Below are 17,117 nucleotides of genomic sequence, written 5' to 3'. Positions count from 1 at the left end.
TTTGAACTGACTTTCGGAGACAGGTGTGCCGGCCGCGGTGGCCGTGCGGTTCTAGGCGCTTCAGTCCGGAACCACGGGACTGCTACGGTCGCAGGTTCGAATCCTGCCTCGGGCATGGTTGTGTGTGATGTCCTTAGGTTAGTTAGGTTTAGGTAGTTCTAAGTTCTAGGGGACTGATGACCTAAGATGTTAAGTCCCATAGTGCTCAGAGCCATTTGAACCATTTTTTTAAACAGGTGTAATGGGGCCTGCAGTTCAACACGGACTGAGAACCGCAATGCAGCTGTCAGAGACGAAAAATGATACGGGACATGTAAAAAAACTCTTAGGACTGACCATGAATTGAGCCGGGCACCTTTGGATCGGCACTATAGCACTTCAACAATGCTCCGCCAATTTTTTTATCTTGTTTTTGTTCGACCTGGAGTGAATATAAATTACAGTTAGTGTTTTATTAAGGTTAGCATTAGCCCTGTAATGATTAGTCTTGTCATCGCTTCTCTCATTTTAAAATCGTAAGATATATCCAGAAGCGAAGCCACTGGCGACTGTCATCTGTAACAAAAGCGCAACGTCATCGTTCGACACAGCCTCCCTCTGTCTCCTGCAGTGGTTTTCATTCACGCCTCTGCACTCGGCCAAGCATCTTCAGTCCTTTGTGGATATGGGCCAAAGAAGACGACAAAGTGCCTTTCACGTAAACAGCTTCCACTGACAATCTAGTGGATGCAGGAGATTTTGCGCGATGAAAGTGTAACGCTGATCACATCTTGTGGCCCGGAAAGCTCGAAGGTATTCGCTGCATAAGTGTCTTTGCCGTTGTTACTATGGAGTATGTTTCACATTGTCCATGAACGCGATTGCGTCGGATTCAGACGAAGCGAATCACAATGTTTACAAGTACTACATGATTGTAAATAGACATTATATTCGGTTGGAGATACGCTGTTTCATACCCATCTAAACAGGTAATTGTCTCGAAAATATTACGTTCAGACTTTTTCTGTTAAAATATAGTTTAGGCAACGCTCCATGGGCGGAATGAGTGTTGTACATCGCAGTACTCCAAATTTACTGCAATCTGAGGAAACGAGAAGAGCCGGCCGCTGTGGCCAAGTGGTTCTAGGGGCTTCAGTCCGGAACCGTGCTGCTGCTACGGTCGCAGGTTCGAATCCTGCCTCGGGCATGGATGTGTGTGATGTCCTTGGTTAGTAGGGTTTAAGTAGTTATAAGTCTAGGGGACTGATGACCTCAGATGTTAAGTCCAATAGTGCTTAGAGCCATTTGAACCATTTTAACACACACCTCATTTGTCTGAAAGAGTTTAGTATGTGATAGCATAATTTGAAATAAGATTCTTTAGCCCTGACTGAACAAACGTACCAAAAAAATTTTTTTTCGACGTAATGGCTGTTCAAAAAGTCCCTGTATATTACTATCGACAGGAAATGGTGTTTCATTTCCCATTGTAAATAAAAATACATATTTAGACAGTAAAAAGAAACTATTTCAGTCTGGAAACAGTTTTTGTTACGAAGTTACCATATTAGAGCCCTGTTTTCGCTACGCTATGTAGACCGATCCCCAATTAATGGCCACACAAACTGTAATTAAAATATTGCCTGGGAGACAGATCGGGCGAACAAAACATACTTTTTTTAGTGGTCGCTTCAAAAACATCAGTTCTATGTTTCTGTGCGACCAGCTAATATCTTAACTCTGGTCTATAGGATGTTCTTAGCAGCTTCACCTACAGATCTTCAGTCCCGCTTCTGTTACGAATGTCAGGTATTTGAAGGATGCGATTTATGTGTGATTACTGGGTGAGATGTCCTTAACTGTGATCCCATTTTTATGGGATGTACAGTTCTTCGTTTGGCGCAATGCCTGATCCATTTTCCTGCCCATCAAGATCTGCACTTTTTTCGTTTTCTGTTCAGTTCGTTTGGTATCATGGAAACCCTAACTTATGCTGTCTATTCAATTATCCCTTGCGCAGTTAATTTTTATGTTACCATGATGCAGGTGACGTAGTCTTCTGAAGCGATACATGAAGGCTCGTTTTCGAGGCTTCTTAGAGATAACTGACGTAATGATTACATCAGTATCATTTGGTTGGAATATGACACTTCGACAGGAGGAAAGAAAAAATTTAAGGGAGCTCAGAATTATTTTATAGTTTATTCTCATTGGTTATCGAACCGAGAAGTCTTACCATCATCGCTCCCACTATTTTAAAATCTTAGCAGGTACTTTGAACAGCCAGCTTTCGCTAGCGGCAATTCGAAAACTCTCACCAAATGCAGTACGCTACCGCACAACATGGAGGTTTCTCCCTTCTACAGAGTTTTCCCAACGAAACCCCGACGTCATCTCGCGCGCATTCGGCGGAGGCCTGAACTGAATACTGGGACAAGGAGTGCCTTCCATGGAATACCTGGTTTGTGCTGTTGACTGACCATTGTCCTATGAAAGTGTCACATTGTTAACGTTTTATGGTTGGGAAAGATTTTATTTTAATTATTTCTTTTTTCTCCCAAGTTTCCTTTTCCAGCCCAACCTCTGTCTCCACCTTTCAAGTTCGTCGGCTATACAAGGCTTATTTAAAACTGTTAACATTTTCGTCTAATATGAATTTGAAATATGTTCAGTTTCTCGCTAATGTCTACTTAATTCCCTAGCTTCAAGATGATATTTTGTACCATGAGACATTATTTTGCTACGACAGTTCACAACTTTTATGCTAGCCGAGTGAGCGTTACTGGAAGAAATGTGGTTCAAAAAATGGCTCAAAGCTCCATGGGACTTAACATCTGAGGTCATCAGTCCCCTCGAACTTGGAACTCCTTAAACCTAACTAACCCAAGGACATCACACTGCCCGAGGCAGGATTCGAACCTGCGACCGTAGCAGCAGCGCGGTTCCGGACAAGCGCCTACAACGGCTCAGCCACAGCGGCCGGCGAAGAATGTGGTTTCTGTAACTGCAGCAGTCAGTCAGCAGAATCAATATATATTAGTTTCCGGATGATAAAGCAAGAACTATTGGTGAACAACACACCCACCTTGTTATAGATACTTTCTTGTTTTATACTTGGATTAACACTTCCGGTTTACTGGCCTCGACCCGATTTATTACAACAGACTGGATTTATTTACCGTCGAAAAACTAAAAGTACTGACACTACATTTACTAGATTACTGATAAAGTACTATCAACGTCTTGAAAATGAACTCTTACCTTTAAATTTCTTGCGATAAACATCTTAAAACATTTAAAAATTGAAATGTAGTAACGAGCTATCATCCTCTGGACATAGTGTGTCTACGTGTACATGATGCAAATTGCGACCTGTGATTCCGTTATGTCGTCAAATTAAATATGCGCCCATACGTAAGTTGACAACGCTATAGGAACCTTATGTTAACGACAGCAGCAAGTGCATTTAGACAAACAGATCATGCATACTGGCAGATGGAATCTAGTTAGTACATTTTGAAACGTTTTAAAGTTGGTTGTCCCACGAAGATTAAGTAGTTAATCACAATCCTCAATGAGAATGTGTCATTTTTACCCATACACCCCTGCTTTTAAAATGGCTCTGAGCACTATGGGACTTAACTTCTGACGTCATCAGTCCCCTAGAACTTAGAACTACTTAAACCTAACTAAGGAGATCACACACATCCATGCCCGAGGCAGGATTCGAACCTGCGACCGTAGCGGTCGCGCGGTTCCAGAGTGTAGCGCCTAGAACCGCTCTGCCACCGCGACCTGCTTCCCCTGGTTTTAATTTCGAATTCAATCGTCTGCTTTAATGTCATCGACCAGTTTGACATAACATTAATATCAGATGAGATGTAGCTCCAACGATAAATGTCAGTAAGAATGGTTAAGCCATCGATACTGCAGCTACGTTGACACCAACATACGAAAATAAAAATTAAGACATCAGCGAAGAACAAGTAATTAGTAATTCAAGTTGAAGTGTGGGTGTTGAAACTTAAACTACTGTGATCTCGACAGGAGGTTAGTTTAAAGATACTGCCTTAAACTAAACCACAGAGAGCCTCTGTAGCCAGGCGAAGGAATTCTTTATACGAGTGACATTTAACGTTAATACGAAGTTTATGATGAAAGAAAGGGAGGGAGGGAGGGGGGGGGGGCTGCGACACAGCGTGAATATAAATAATCTCCCCCTCATAATATTTCTAGATGTTAGAAGACGAATATAACAAGGCCTGAGAACTAAGGTTTTATTATTTAAGCACAGCCAGTTACACATGACTAAGCCCAACAGTTACAATTATTTGGTCAAGAAAATTAGTGTTTTCAACTACAACAAAAAGAGTGTGTTAACACGAAGTGCCTGCCCATGTCTCTTGTCGCGCATTCAGCCCAACTCCATGAATAGTACTCTGAAGGGAAGGGAGAAGATCCGAAATACCCCACTCTGTTCATAGCACTAACGCTGACATACCGAATGTGGACAGGCCCGCGTCTTCGGAGGGAGGGGGGGGGGGCAAGGGTAGAGGGGGGAGGGCCAAACTGGGGTATCTGCCCCAGGCGGCAATTTCAGGACGTACCAAAACCATATTGTTGAAGAAAAAAAAAAAAAAAAAAAAAAAAAAAAAAAAAAAAAAAACTTGTTTCACAAGGCGCATAGCATCCAGCGCACGTTGCTTTATCGATTATTCATATGATTTTGAAACGCATCTCTGGTGGCGTTTGAACATATATTTGAATGTAGAATATTTCAGTTGTTGACGTAAGTCCAGTTTGAATTTAGGTTCTTTAATCTTTTATCAGCGACTTACATAGATAAAGATACCTTGTTGCTACAGCTTCAATGCAGTCTTCCTTCCATAGGGTGCTTCCCACAGTGTAACCCCCACCAACTCGCCTACCCCCACCAACTCAACCTAATTCAACGACGAGTTGACAGTTTTACTGTTTACGTTTGTTATGTTCACTTTCTAACAGACAGGCTTCTGCTAAAATAAATTTATATGTACCCTATTTTCAGTTAATGTAACGAATTAAGAATTCTGTTAAAAGCAATTAACTTGACTGACCTTGTCCAACTTTAGAAAATATAAATTTTTTAAAAGCATATCCGACTTCCATTGTAATGTGTGTAACTAGTTCTCCTAGGTTTCCTTTTTCGATAGGATTAACATAACCTAATGCACTATTCAGTTCTTCCCTGTGTCCGTTTCGTCCTTCGTGTGCAGTAACCATATTAGATGTTAGGACCATGATCCCTTACTTGTGGCAGTAGAAGCAGCATGAGCGCACACGCTCTACCACATAGTCAAGGACATTAATTTATGACCCACCCTTTCACACTTCCTCAGTCAACAAGCAGCGAATCACATATGGACTTGGATTAACATATTTCCAGTCAGAAAGGACAGAGTGATTTGCTCTGCAATCTCCGAGATTTATAATACGTTTCAGCACAGAAATGGGGAAAAAATTAAAAAATGTCTTGAAAGCCACTAATTACGAACGACAACTTATTGCTTCGCGTTCAAAATGCCCGACGACTGTATTCTCGCAATCATGTGAACGAACTTCATCACATCAAGCAAGCTTAGGCATAATGTTTTTTTTTTTTTTTTTTTTTTTTTTTTTTTTTTTTTTTTAATGAAACGCTTTATTTTATTTCGACTTTCAGTACCTAAAAATTGATGGGAACTCAGTACTGTTTTTATTGTCATTAGTTATCTAAGAGTGAGTTATTCTGCATCATCGTTCCCATCATTTGAAAAATCTTTGAATATGCTGCTATGCGAGGAGCAGATACTCGGTGTTTGCAATCTCAATACAGTCGCCGCGCGCGCTATGGTATCGCGAATCCCAAAGTCTTGTTACCTGCCTCAGCAGTTGTCACCCAGACCCCTGCCCTCATCCTGTGCACATTTGGGCAAGAGCCTGAACGTATTTTTGTGGTGCAGCAGAAGTGCTTTGAGTGAGTAATCAGTACTACTGACAGTTGTACTACACCGAAGAGCCAAAGAAACTGGTACAACTGCCTAATATCGTGTAGCGCCCCCCCCCCCCCCCCAAACCGAAGTGCGCAACACGATGTGGCATGGACTCGACTAATGTCTGTAGTGGTGGAGGGAATTGACACCATGAATCCTTCTCGCTGTCCATAAATCTGTAAGAGTATGAGGGGGTGGAGATCTATTCTGAACAGCACGTTGCAAAGCATTCCAAATATGCTCAATAATGTTCATGTTTGGGGAGTTTGGTGGCCAGCGGAAGTGTTTAAACTCAGAGGAGTGTTTTTCGAGCCACTCTGTAGTGATTTTGGACGTGTGGCGTGTCGCATTGTCCTGCTGGAATTGCTGAAGTCCGTCGGAAAACACAATGGATATGAATGGATCCAGGGGAGCAGACAGGATGCTTACATACTTGTCACCTCTCAGAGTCGTATCCAGACGTATCAGGGGTCCCATATCCAACTGGACATGGCCCTCGCCATTACAGAGCATCCACCAGCTTGAACGGTCTTCTGCTGACATGCAAGGTCCATGGATTCATGAGGTGGTCTCCATACCCGTTCACGTACATCCACTCGGTACAATTTGGAACTAGACTCGTCCGACCAGGCAACACGTTTCCACTCATCAAAAGTTCAATGTCTGTGTTGCAGGCCTAGGCGAGGAGTAAAGCTTTGAGTTATGAATTCATCAAGGGTACACGAGTGGGCCTTCAACTCCGAGAGCCCATATCGATGATGTTTCGTTGAATGATTCGCAAGCCGACACTTGTTGACGTCCCAGCACTGAAATCTGTAGTGTCGTTGGTCCCGTTCCTGCAGGGTCTTTTTCTGGCCGCAGCGATGTCGGAGATTTGATGTTTTACCGTATTCCTGATATTCACAGTGCTCTCGTGGAACGGTCGTACGGGAAAATCCCCACTTCATTGCTACCTCGGAGATACTGTGCCCCATCGCTCCTGTGCTGACTAACACCACGTTCGTAGTCATCTTTATAACCTGCCATTGCAGCAGCAGTAACAAATCTAACAACTGCGTCAGACACTTGTCTTATATAGACGTTGCCGCAGCGTCCTATTCTGCCTGTTTACGTTTCTCTGTATTTACACTCCTGGAAATTGAAATAAGAACACCGTGAATTCATTGTCCCAGGAAGGGGAAACTTTATTGACACATTCCTGGGGTCAGATACATCACATGATCACACTGACAGAACCACAGGCACATAGACACAGGCAACAGAGCATGCACAATGTCGGCACTAGTACAGTGTATATCCACCTTTCGCAGCAATGCAGGCTGCTATTCTCTCATGGAGACGATCGTAGAGATGCTGGATGTAGTCCTGTGGAACGGCTTGCCATGCCATTTCCACCTGGCGCCTCAGTTGGACCAGCGTTCGTGCTGGACGTGCAGACCGCGTGAGACGACGCTTCATCCAGTCCCAAACATGCTCAATAGGGGACAGATCCGGAGATCTTGCTGGCCAGGGTAGTTGACTTACACCTTCTAGAGCACGTTGGGTGGCACGGGATACATGCGGACGTGCATTGTCCTGTTGGAACAGCAAGTTCCCTTGCCGGTCTAGGAATGGTAGAACGATGGGTTCGATGACGGTTTGGATGTACCGTGCACTATTCAGTGTCCCCTCGACGATCACCAGTGGTGTACGGCCAGTGTAGGAGATCGCTCCCCACACCATGATGCCGGGTGTTGGCCCTGTGTGCCTCAGTCGTATGCAGTCCTGATTGTGGCGCTCACCTGCACGGCGCCAAACACGCATACGACCATCATTGGCACCAAGGCAGAAGCGACTCTCATCGCTGAAGACGACACGTCTCCATTCGTCCCTCCATTCACGCCTGTCGCGACACCACTGGAGGCGGGCTGCACGATGTTGGGGCGTGAGCGGAAGACGGCCTAACGGTGTGCGGGACCGTAGCCCAGCTTCATGGAGACGGTTGCGAATGGTCCTCGCCGATACCCCAGGAGCAACAGTGTCCCTAATTTGCTGGGAAGTGGCGGTGCGGTCCCCTACGGCACTGCGTAGGATCCTACGGTCTTGGCGTGCATCCGTGCGTCGCTGCGGTCCGGTCCCAAGTCGACGGGCACGTGCACCTTCCGCCGACCACTGGCGACAACATCGATGTACTGTGGAGACCTCACGCCCCACGTGTTGAGCAATTCGGCGGTACGTCCACCCGGCCTCCCGCATGCCCACTACACGCCCTCGCTCAAAGTCCGTCAACTGCACATACGGTTCACGTCCACGCTGTCGCGGCATGCTACCAGTGTTAAAGACTGCGATGGAGCTCCGTATGCCACGGCAAACTGGCAGACACTGACGGCGGCGGTGCACAAATGCTGCGCAGCTAGCGCCATTCGACGGCCAACACCGCGGTTCCTGGTGTGTCCGCTGTGCCGTGCGTGTGATCATTGCTTGTACAGCCCTCTCGCAGTGTCCGGAGCAAGTATGGTGGGTCTGACACACCGGTGTCAATGTGTTCTTTTTTCCATTTCCAGGAGTGTATATACGCCTGCCTACACCAGTTTGTTCGGCACTTCAGCGTATTAGACCCTTTACCGACGACCATTGAAATTTTATAAAATAAGTTTCCCCATAATAAATCAATCTAATGAGATTTTAAGCAGATGCAACTGAAGTGTCCTTCCTAACGCCAGGCCGGCCGGAGTGGCCATGAGGTTCTAGGCGCTACAGTCTGGAATCGAGCGACCGCTATGGTCGGAAGTTCGAATCCTGCCTCGGGTATGGATGTGTGTGATGTCCTTAGGTTAGTTGGGTTTAATTAGTTCTAAGTTCTAGGCTACTGATGACCTCAGAAGTTAAGCCGCATAGTGCTCAGAACCATTTGAACCTAACGCCAGTGGTAACAGGAGGCAGATAGATTTTATATAAATGGAATGGGGCAAGTCAGACGGCTTATAACCTTCGAATTGCTTTACCTGGCATGGCTCTATAGGACGACGTATGCTCGTACCTTCCTTCGATCTTTGAACTGATTTACGGCGCCAGTTATAAAAGGACCTACAGTTTAGCGTGGTCTCTGTACCATGACGCGCGTTGACATTTTTCACATAATCACACACTGTCAGAGAACATCGCTACACGACTTTTTTTAAATTTTTTGTTCGTAGTGGAATTGGTAAAATGTACAGGTAATACAGCGTTATTATTATTATTATTATTATTATTATTATGCCCATATCCACGAAAAGCTGAAGATGCTCGGGCGAGAAGAACTGCCTTTCAAGTCAATAGCTTCTGTTGACCTGTAGTGTACTGGACACAGTCGATTTTGTGCGATGAATGTGTTACGTTCATCAAGTTTTGCGGTCTGAAAAGCACTGATGGTTTCTCTGAAAAATTATCTTGCTGATGCCATGGAGTGTTTTTCACTCTTTCCAGGAATACAATAGCGTCTCGTCCGTATTCAGACGAAGTGAATGACACTTTTCACAAGGGGCGTCGGACTGAAACTAAACATGATATACAGGTGGAGCGATTTACGGAATGCTACAGGCTCTTTCATATCCACCGAAACCGGTACTCTCCTCGATGAAGTTACTTTCACTCTTCAGAGTAAAATACGGTTTAGGCACTGCTTTGAGGATAAAATACATGCCATACTTCACAATACATCAGACCTATTGGAATATGAGGAACTGAAATGGGGTACAGATAAATCAAACTGGAAATCAGTATAGTTAAGGATAGGATGGGTTTGTTAATAAATAACTTCCTGCTACCAGTCTATTTTCTTTTATTTACGTTTTACACGACGCCTTTCGGGAAATGATTCCTATTTTCAAATGTGTGTTTCTTTGTATTATGCTATTTTTTGTAACATTTTTGATGTGTAAGATTGTGGTTTGTTTTGTTGACTTTACTACAGTATATAAAAATGCTCAATTTTTAGTTTTATCGATTTTTATATGTAGTTAGTGGCAAAGTCTAGAAGAACTTGTACTTACGGTTTTCTTATGGTTCATTTCTGCAGAGTCTCACGCATGTTAAACAGCACTCGCGAACTGAAATTTGTGAGTGAAGCTTAAAATGTGCGAGACACTGCATAAATGTACCATAAGAAAACTACGTTCAAGTTCTTCCAGATTTCGCCACTTACTACATATAAAAATCGATGACTAACTAAAAATTGAGCATTTTTATATACTGCGGTAAAGTCAACAAAACAAACCAGAATATCGTATCAAAAATTTTTTGCAAAAGAATCATAATACAAAGAAACACACACTTGAAAATGGCAATCATTTCCCGAAACAGGTGGACTAAAACATAAATAAAAGAAAATCGTGACTGGTAGCAGGAAATTATTTATAAACAAACCCATTGTTTTCACAGTCGCAGTATTTCGAAAAACCATTTATAACCGACAAAATCGGACTAAAGGGTTGGAACTTACGTAAGGCTGGTCTGCTGAATATTAACAATAATCATTATTTCAATCAGAAGTTACGTTTACTTTCATGAGAACATAGACGACAATTTTACAAACTAACAGAAGGTCATGCCAGATAGGATAACACGTGATAATGGACGACTCGCTGTAGTGTAATTGTGTATATACTAGAAGATGAAACCAGAAGTCTAGTTCCACACTGTATGCTTATTCTTGGACAAACATTGACAGTTTCCATAAATTATTAACGCTGTAAGGAATATTGATTTTATTCATACATACGTAAAATTACTTTAAAAATGAGAATCTTCCTTAAATTGCTGAAAGATTCTGAAGGAGACGCCACAGCAGGCACCATGACGCAAACGGGCAGCCTGACAGCCTTCGCCATCGGCTCACCGAAGGCGTTACGCTGTCTCACGATCTCCCCTCCCAATGCCAGCCTTTGTAGCCAGCGTTGCTGGGGGCCGGTTTGCCGTCTGCTCTCTTCTCGCTGTCTGAGCTGTGTTAGAGCTGCAGTTCCTCCCCTCAACCGGCCGAAGTGACCAGCTGGGCAGCCTCGATTTGGAAGACGTTACCCTGGTGATTCCTCGCCGTGATGTCAACGACGTGCCCCTGCCCAGTTTCGACCGTTGGGGATGTGCTCTCGACTTTCAAATGGTTCAAATGGCTATGAGCACTATGGGACTTAACATCTATGGTCATCAGTCCCCTAGAACTTAGAACTACTTAAACCTAACTAACCTAAGGACAGCACACAACACCCAGCCATCACGAGGCAGAGAAAATCCCTGACCCCGCCGGGTATCGAACCCGGGAACCCGGGCGTGGGAAGCGAGAACGCTACCGCACGACCACGAGATGCGGGCTGCTCTCGACTTTCGAGATCGTACTAAGTTCTGAGAAGTGGGCGACGCCATATCGTTCTTGAAGCTCGTATTTGATGGGTTTTCTATTGTATGTCCTACGAATATACGGTATAAGGAAACACCGATACATTGAGGGCTTCTCGTAACACACGTCGGTATTGGTACGATATGTTGTGATTACTTTTGAGTTATTGACAGATCGGAGATTAAAGCCTTCAGGATATTTAAGACGGACATGGTGACAAGTTGTGAGTGTTCACAGTAGCGTAATGGACAGAGTTGTAAAAAAATTTAAATAAAAAGTGTATATTTTCGAAATGTGCGTATTTCGAATCCTGCTGCTTCCAAGATTTTTTTACCTTCGCTTTTCTAAAAGATTCTGGCACTTTTTAGTAATTCAAATGTATGTTTGCAATATTCGATATTATGTACACAGGACTTGTAACTGTCAATAATTTATAAATTAACCATGAAAGACGAATATGCCAACAAATTTTTCAAAACATTTTTATTATCTTCTAAACCAACCAACCAGTCAAAATTAAAATACTGAAATATTTTAAAAGTAAATGAAAAGTAACTCATACTTAAGACGTTTGAGACTAAGACTATGTGCAAGCTACTTAATTGAGGGGGGTTTCTTCGAACAGGAACTACTTCAGCTGAAGTATATACCACAAAATAAGCAATCGTAGCACAAAAAAAACTATCAGGTGTAGAAGTATGAAACCTGAATTTCCCTGAGGATGGTGCTAGCCGTCAGTGTAAGGTCCATGAGACCGCCTCTACAGCGCCGTCTGCTTCCTGTAACGGTTGACGACGAATGTCAACACACGGTAACCCAAGTTCCATACATCTGTATCTGTTTCAAATCCGTAAACATGTAGAGTTTTGTGATTAGGAACTAAGATTTGCGGACAACATTTGTTTTCTGTTATCGTTTGAAGGAAACTGCTGCAGAATCGCGTCGAATGATTGTTGAAGCTTTCAGCGAACATGCTCTTGGGAAAACAGTGTTTCGAGGGGTTCAAAAAATTCAGAACTTGTGATTTTGACGTGAGGAACAATGAGCGCGGGAAACCACCGAAGAAGTTCCAAGACAACGAATCGCACGCCTTACTGGATGGTGATACTCAAACTCAACAGGAACTCGCAGAACAATGTGACGCAGAAAGCGGTTTCTCTTAGGTTGAAAGCTATGTGAAAGGTGCAGGAAGTGGGAAAATGGGTTCCGCGTGGACTGAATGGTTGACAGCAAGCAAATCGAAAGACCACCTAAGAAATGCTGCTCGCCCGATATAAAATAAAATCGTTTCTCCATCGATTAGTGACAGGTGCTGAAAAATGGATGTATTTGGAGAATGCTAAGCGTCGTAAATCATGAGTGAATCGAGGCAAACCATCGACATCCACAGCAAGACTAAATCGCTTTGGAAACAAGGCAATTCTCTGTGTTTGGTGGGATCAGAAGGGTGTCATCTACACTCCTGGAAATTGAAATAAGAACACCGTGAATTCATTGTCCCAGGAAGGGGAAACTTTATTGACACATTCCTGGGGTCAGATACATCACATGATCACACTGACAGAACCACAGGCACATAGACACAGGCAACAGAGCATGCACAATGTCGGCACTAGTACAGTGTATATCCACCTTTCGCAGCAATGCAGGCTGCTATTCTCCCATGGAGACGATCGTAGAGATGCTGGATGTAGTCCTGTGGATCGGCTTGCCATGCCATTTCCACCTGGCGCCTCAGTTGGACCAGCGTTCGTGCTGGACGTGCAGACCGCGTGAGACGACGCTTCATCCAGTCCCAAACATGCTCAATGGGGGACAGATCCGGAGATCTTGCTGGCCAGGGTAGTTGACTTACACCTTCTAGAGCACGCTGGGTGGCACGGGATACATGTGGACGTGCATTGTCCTGTTGGAACAGCAAGTTCCCTTGCCGGTCTAGGAATGGTAGAACGATGGGTTCGATGACGGTTTGGATGTACCGTGCACTATTCAGTGTCCCCTCGACGATCACCAGTGGTGTACGGCCAGTGTAGGAGATCGCTCCCCACACCATGATGCCGGATGTTGGCCCTGTGTGCCTCGGTCGTATGCAGTCCTGATTGTGGCGCTCACCTGCACGGCGCCAAACACGCATACGACCATCATTGGCACCAAGGCAGAAGCGACTCTCATCGCTGAAGACGACACGTCTCCATTCGTCCCTCCATTCACGCCTGTCGCGACACCACTGGAGGCGGGCTGCACGATGTTGGGGCGTGAGCGGAAGACGGCCTAACGGTGTGCGGGACCGTAGCCCAGCTTCATGGAGACGGTTGCGAATGGTCCTCGCCGATACGCCAGGAGCAACAGTGTCCCTAATTTGCTGGGAAGTGGCGGTGCGGTCCCCTACGGCACTGCGTAGGATCCTACGGTCTTGGCGTGCATCCGTGCGTCGCTGCGGTCCGGTCCCAGGTCGACGGGCACGTGCACCTTCCGCCGACCACTGGCGACAACATCGATGTACTGTGGAGACCTCACGCCCCACGTGTTGAGCAATTCGGCGGTACGTCCACCCGGCCTCCCGCATGCCCACAAACGCCCTCGCTCAAAGTCCGTCAACTGCACATACGGTTCACGTCCACGCTGTCGCGGCATGCTACCAGTGTTAAAGACTGCGATGGAGCTCCGTATGCCACGGCAAACTGGCTGACACTGACGGCGGCGGTGCACAAATGCTGCGCAGCTAGCGCCATTCGACGGCCAACACCGCGGTTCCTGGTGTGTCCGCTGTGCCGTGCGTGTGATCATTGCTTGTACAGCCCTCTCGCAGTGTCCGGAGCAAGTATGGTGGGTCTGACACACCGGTGTCAATGTGTTCTTTTTTCCATATCCAGGAGTGTATTATGAGATGCTAAAACCTGCTGAAACCGTTAACACTGGTCGCTACGAACAGCAAATGATCGATTTAAATCCAGCATTACGTAAAAAACGACCGGAATATAGAAAAAGGCAACACAGTCATATTGCTCCATCACACACGACAAAACTGGTCAGGGAAACGATCGAGGCGTTCAGTTGGGGAATACTACGGCATGCGGCTTATTCTCCAGACTTAACTCCATCCGATTATCATCTATTTGCATCACTAAGACTGAACAACGCTTCAGTTCGTACGGAAATGCACGAAAATAGCTCGCTGACTGGTTCGCCTCAAAAGCAGTATTTTTTGGAGTGGTATTCATATCCTGCCGAAGAGGTGGTAAGAATGTATAAACAGCAATGCAGATTATTTTGAATAAAATATTATTGATCAGTTTCAAACAGACGTGTAATTATCGCAACGAAATTCCGGTTTCATACGTCTACACCTGGTACTATGCCCTGGGCGGTGCCATGGATGTAGAAGAAGGGAACTACCTTCTTCACTTGTCTGGCAGCTTCAAATACATTTGAATCAAAATATCGAAATACTCGCGTTTTTTTCTTTTTTTTTACTTGTTAGTATGCGTACCCCTGTTATTTAATGTAATGCATCGTGTCCTTTAACATAATACATTATGTCATGTTGTATAACATGACACTTGCCATCATGTGATCCGACACGGCATTTGTCATGTATTGCAATATGACAGTGTATCATTAAAATTTAGGATGTATGCCAGCCCCACTCTACGATACTTCCCATTGTAGATGCGGCCCCACTCTGGGATACTTTCCAGTACAGATGCAGCCCCATTCTCTGATACTTCCTACTGCAAATGCACCTCACTTTAGCAGCATATAAATTTGTGTACTCGTCCGCACACCTATACATGTGAAAGGAGATGATTTTGTGAGATAAATGGTCCGCTCGGGGAAAACTGTCAACCTCCTCCCCATCGAGATGTCTGGAATTTGTTTTAGGGTCCCCCCCTCCCTCCCCCCCCCCCCCCAACGAACAAATCCACCACCAGAAAGTGCCCGCCGCCGCCGCCCCCCCCCCCCCCCTCCCTCAGGAAAACTTTAGCTATAACATGAATGTCTTCAGCCATATAATATATGTTCTTACTATGGCTGGCAAATCTTCTGTATTTTGGGCACAGGTTCATGAATTTTAGCCTGTAAACTGCAAGACACAAATGTGCCAACACACTACAGCTAAGAGCTCATTGCGCTAAGAAAGTATAGTTAAAGCGTAAAAAAGCGCAAGTATGTCAAGATGATGTGTTTTTAATCTCTTTAAAGCTGCCAGTACGTCAAAAAGTTAGTTAGTTCCCTTCTTTTACATCCTTAACTCTGTCCACGACATAGTCGCCTTTTTTTTTGGTAAGATTTGTCATTCTGGTTCCCAGTTTTAATCCTACCATTATTTTCAAATTAAATCTCAATAGCTTGGCGACAGATATAGATTTTTATTACCTCGGGCGACGACTGATCCACTACAGTTTTTTGTCTTTCGAACCATGTTGCTTGTATCGTGTGAAAGGATGAACAACAGAATGCGCATTTATTACATTTACTTGTCTACCTTCTTACAAAATTCGAAACAATTAGCGCAAGTCTTAAAAACAGAACGGGCGCGCGTAAACTCTCAAAAATAAAAAAAATAAAAAAAAGCTCTAAGCATTATGGGACTTAACATCTGAGGTCACCAGTCCCTTACAACTTAGAACTACTTAAACCTAACTAACCTAAGGACATCACACACATCCATGCCCGAGGCAGGATTCGAACCTGCGACCGTAGCGGTCGCGCGGTTCCATACTGGAGCGCCTAGAACCACTCGGCCACATCGGCCGGCGTAAACTCTCAAAAATAGTTTTTTGCGCATAAAATCCGAATGATGTTAGGTTTTTTAAAGCGAGTTTTAATTTTTGTCGTTGGAGGTATTTTTTATTTGTTTCGCTTGAAACCATCATATCTCTTAAACTGAGACTGGATAAAATAAAAACCAAATTTTTTATCCATTTACGTACCTTCATGCAGAGCTTGAACTGAGTCGTAACACTTAAGTACAGAAGCGGCTCGCTTCAGAAACCTCCCAGAAAATCTTGATTTTTTTTGACGCATGATTCAAACGAAGTAAGGGGTTTTTCACTTGGGTAAAAAGTATCTTAGACCAAGGTCTGATACAACGGTGGACAAAACAGGCTGTAATTATTTAAGGATGACTTTTTGGACGATAAATCCTAACTGTACGTGTAAAAATCATGCCATTAGCTGAGAAATGCAGCCAAATTGAAATCTTTTGCAAGAGGAGGTAATCGATTCGCACAGTTTGCCTGGGCGCCAGCCTACAGTTCCTCATTCAAACGTTGCTTAATATACTATAACACTGATGAAGTAAGACAAATGTTGGAATGGCTGTACACATGGCCGCTGGTCCGGGCTAAACCAAAAACTTTTTACCCGATGTCCCTAGATCGAATAGGGACCGAGCACCAATACTGGAGTCTGAAACAGAGTGCTACTTCCTCGTTAGGAATTTCAAAGGGTAAGTTACACGGTTTTTTTGTTTCTAACGCCGCACAGTGAGCCAGAATCTTGAAAACGTGGCCAAACAGGAAAAAAAAGTTTAAAGATGGGGATTTTTGACTGTCAGGTTGGCAGCAGCAATGCTGGGACAACTGAATGCCGGCTGTGCGGACGACCAGATGTTCATTTGTTCGGTAATATCTCAGGTCAAATGCGGCAGTTCATTGTTAGCGTGCGCGCAGCTGGCCAGGCTACAAAAATAGTCGTGTTGTTGAAGGAAGTTATTTATGTTTTGTGCAAGTGAAACCAATACTTTCAATACGGAATGTATTCCAGGAGGT

This window comes from Schistocerca serialis, chromosome 9 (genome assembly GCF_023864345.2).
Source record: "Schistocerca serialis cubense isolate TAMUIC-IGC-003099 chromosome 9, iqSchSeri2.2, whole genome shotgun sequence".
NCBI lineage: Eukaryota > Metazoa > Arthropoda > Insecta > Orthoptera > Acrididae > Schistocerca > Schistocerca serialis.
Note: the sequence above shows the minus strand (reverse complement) of the source record.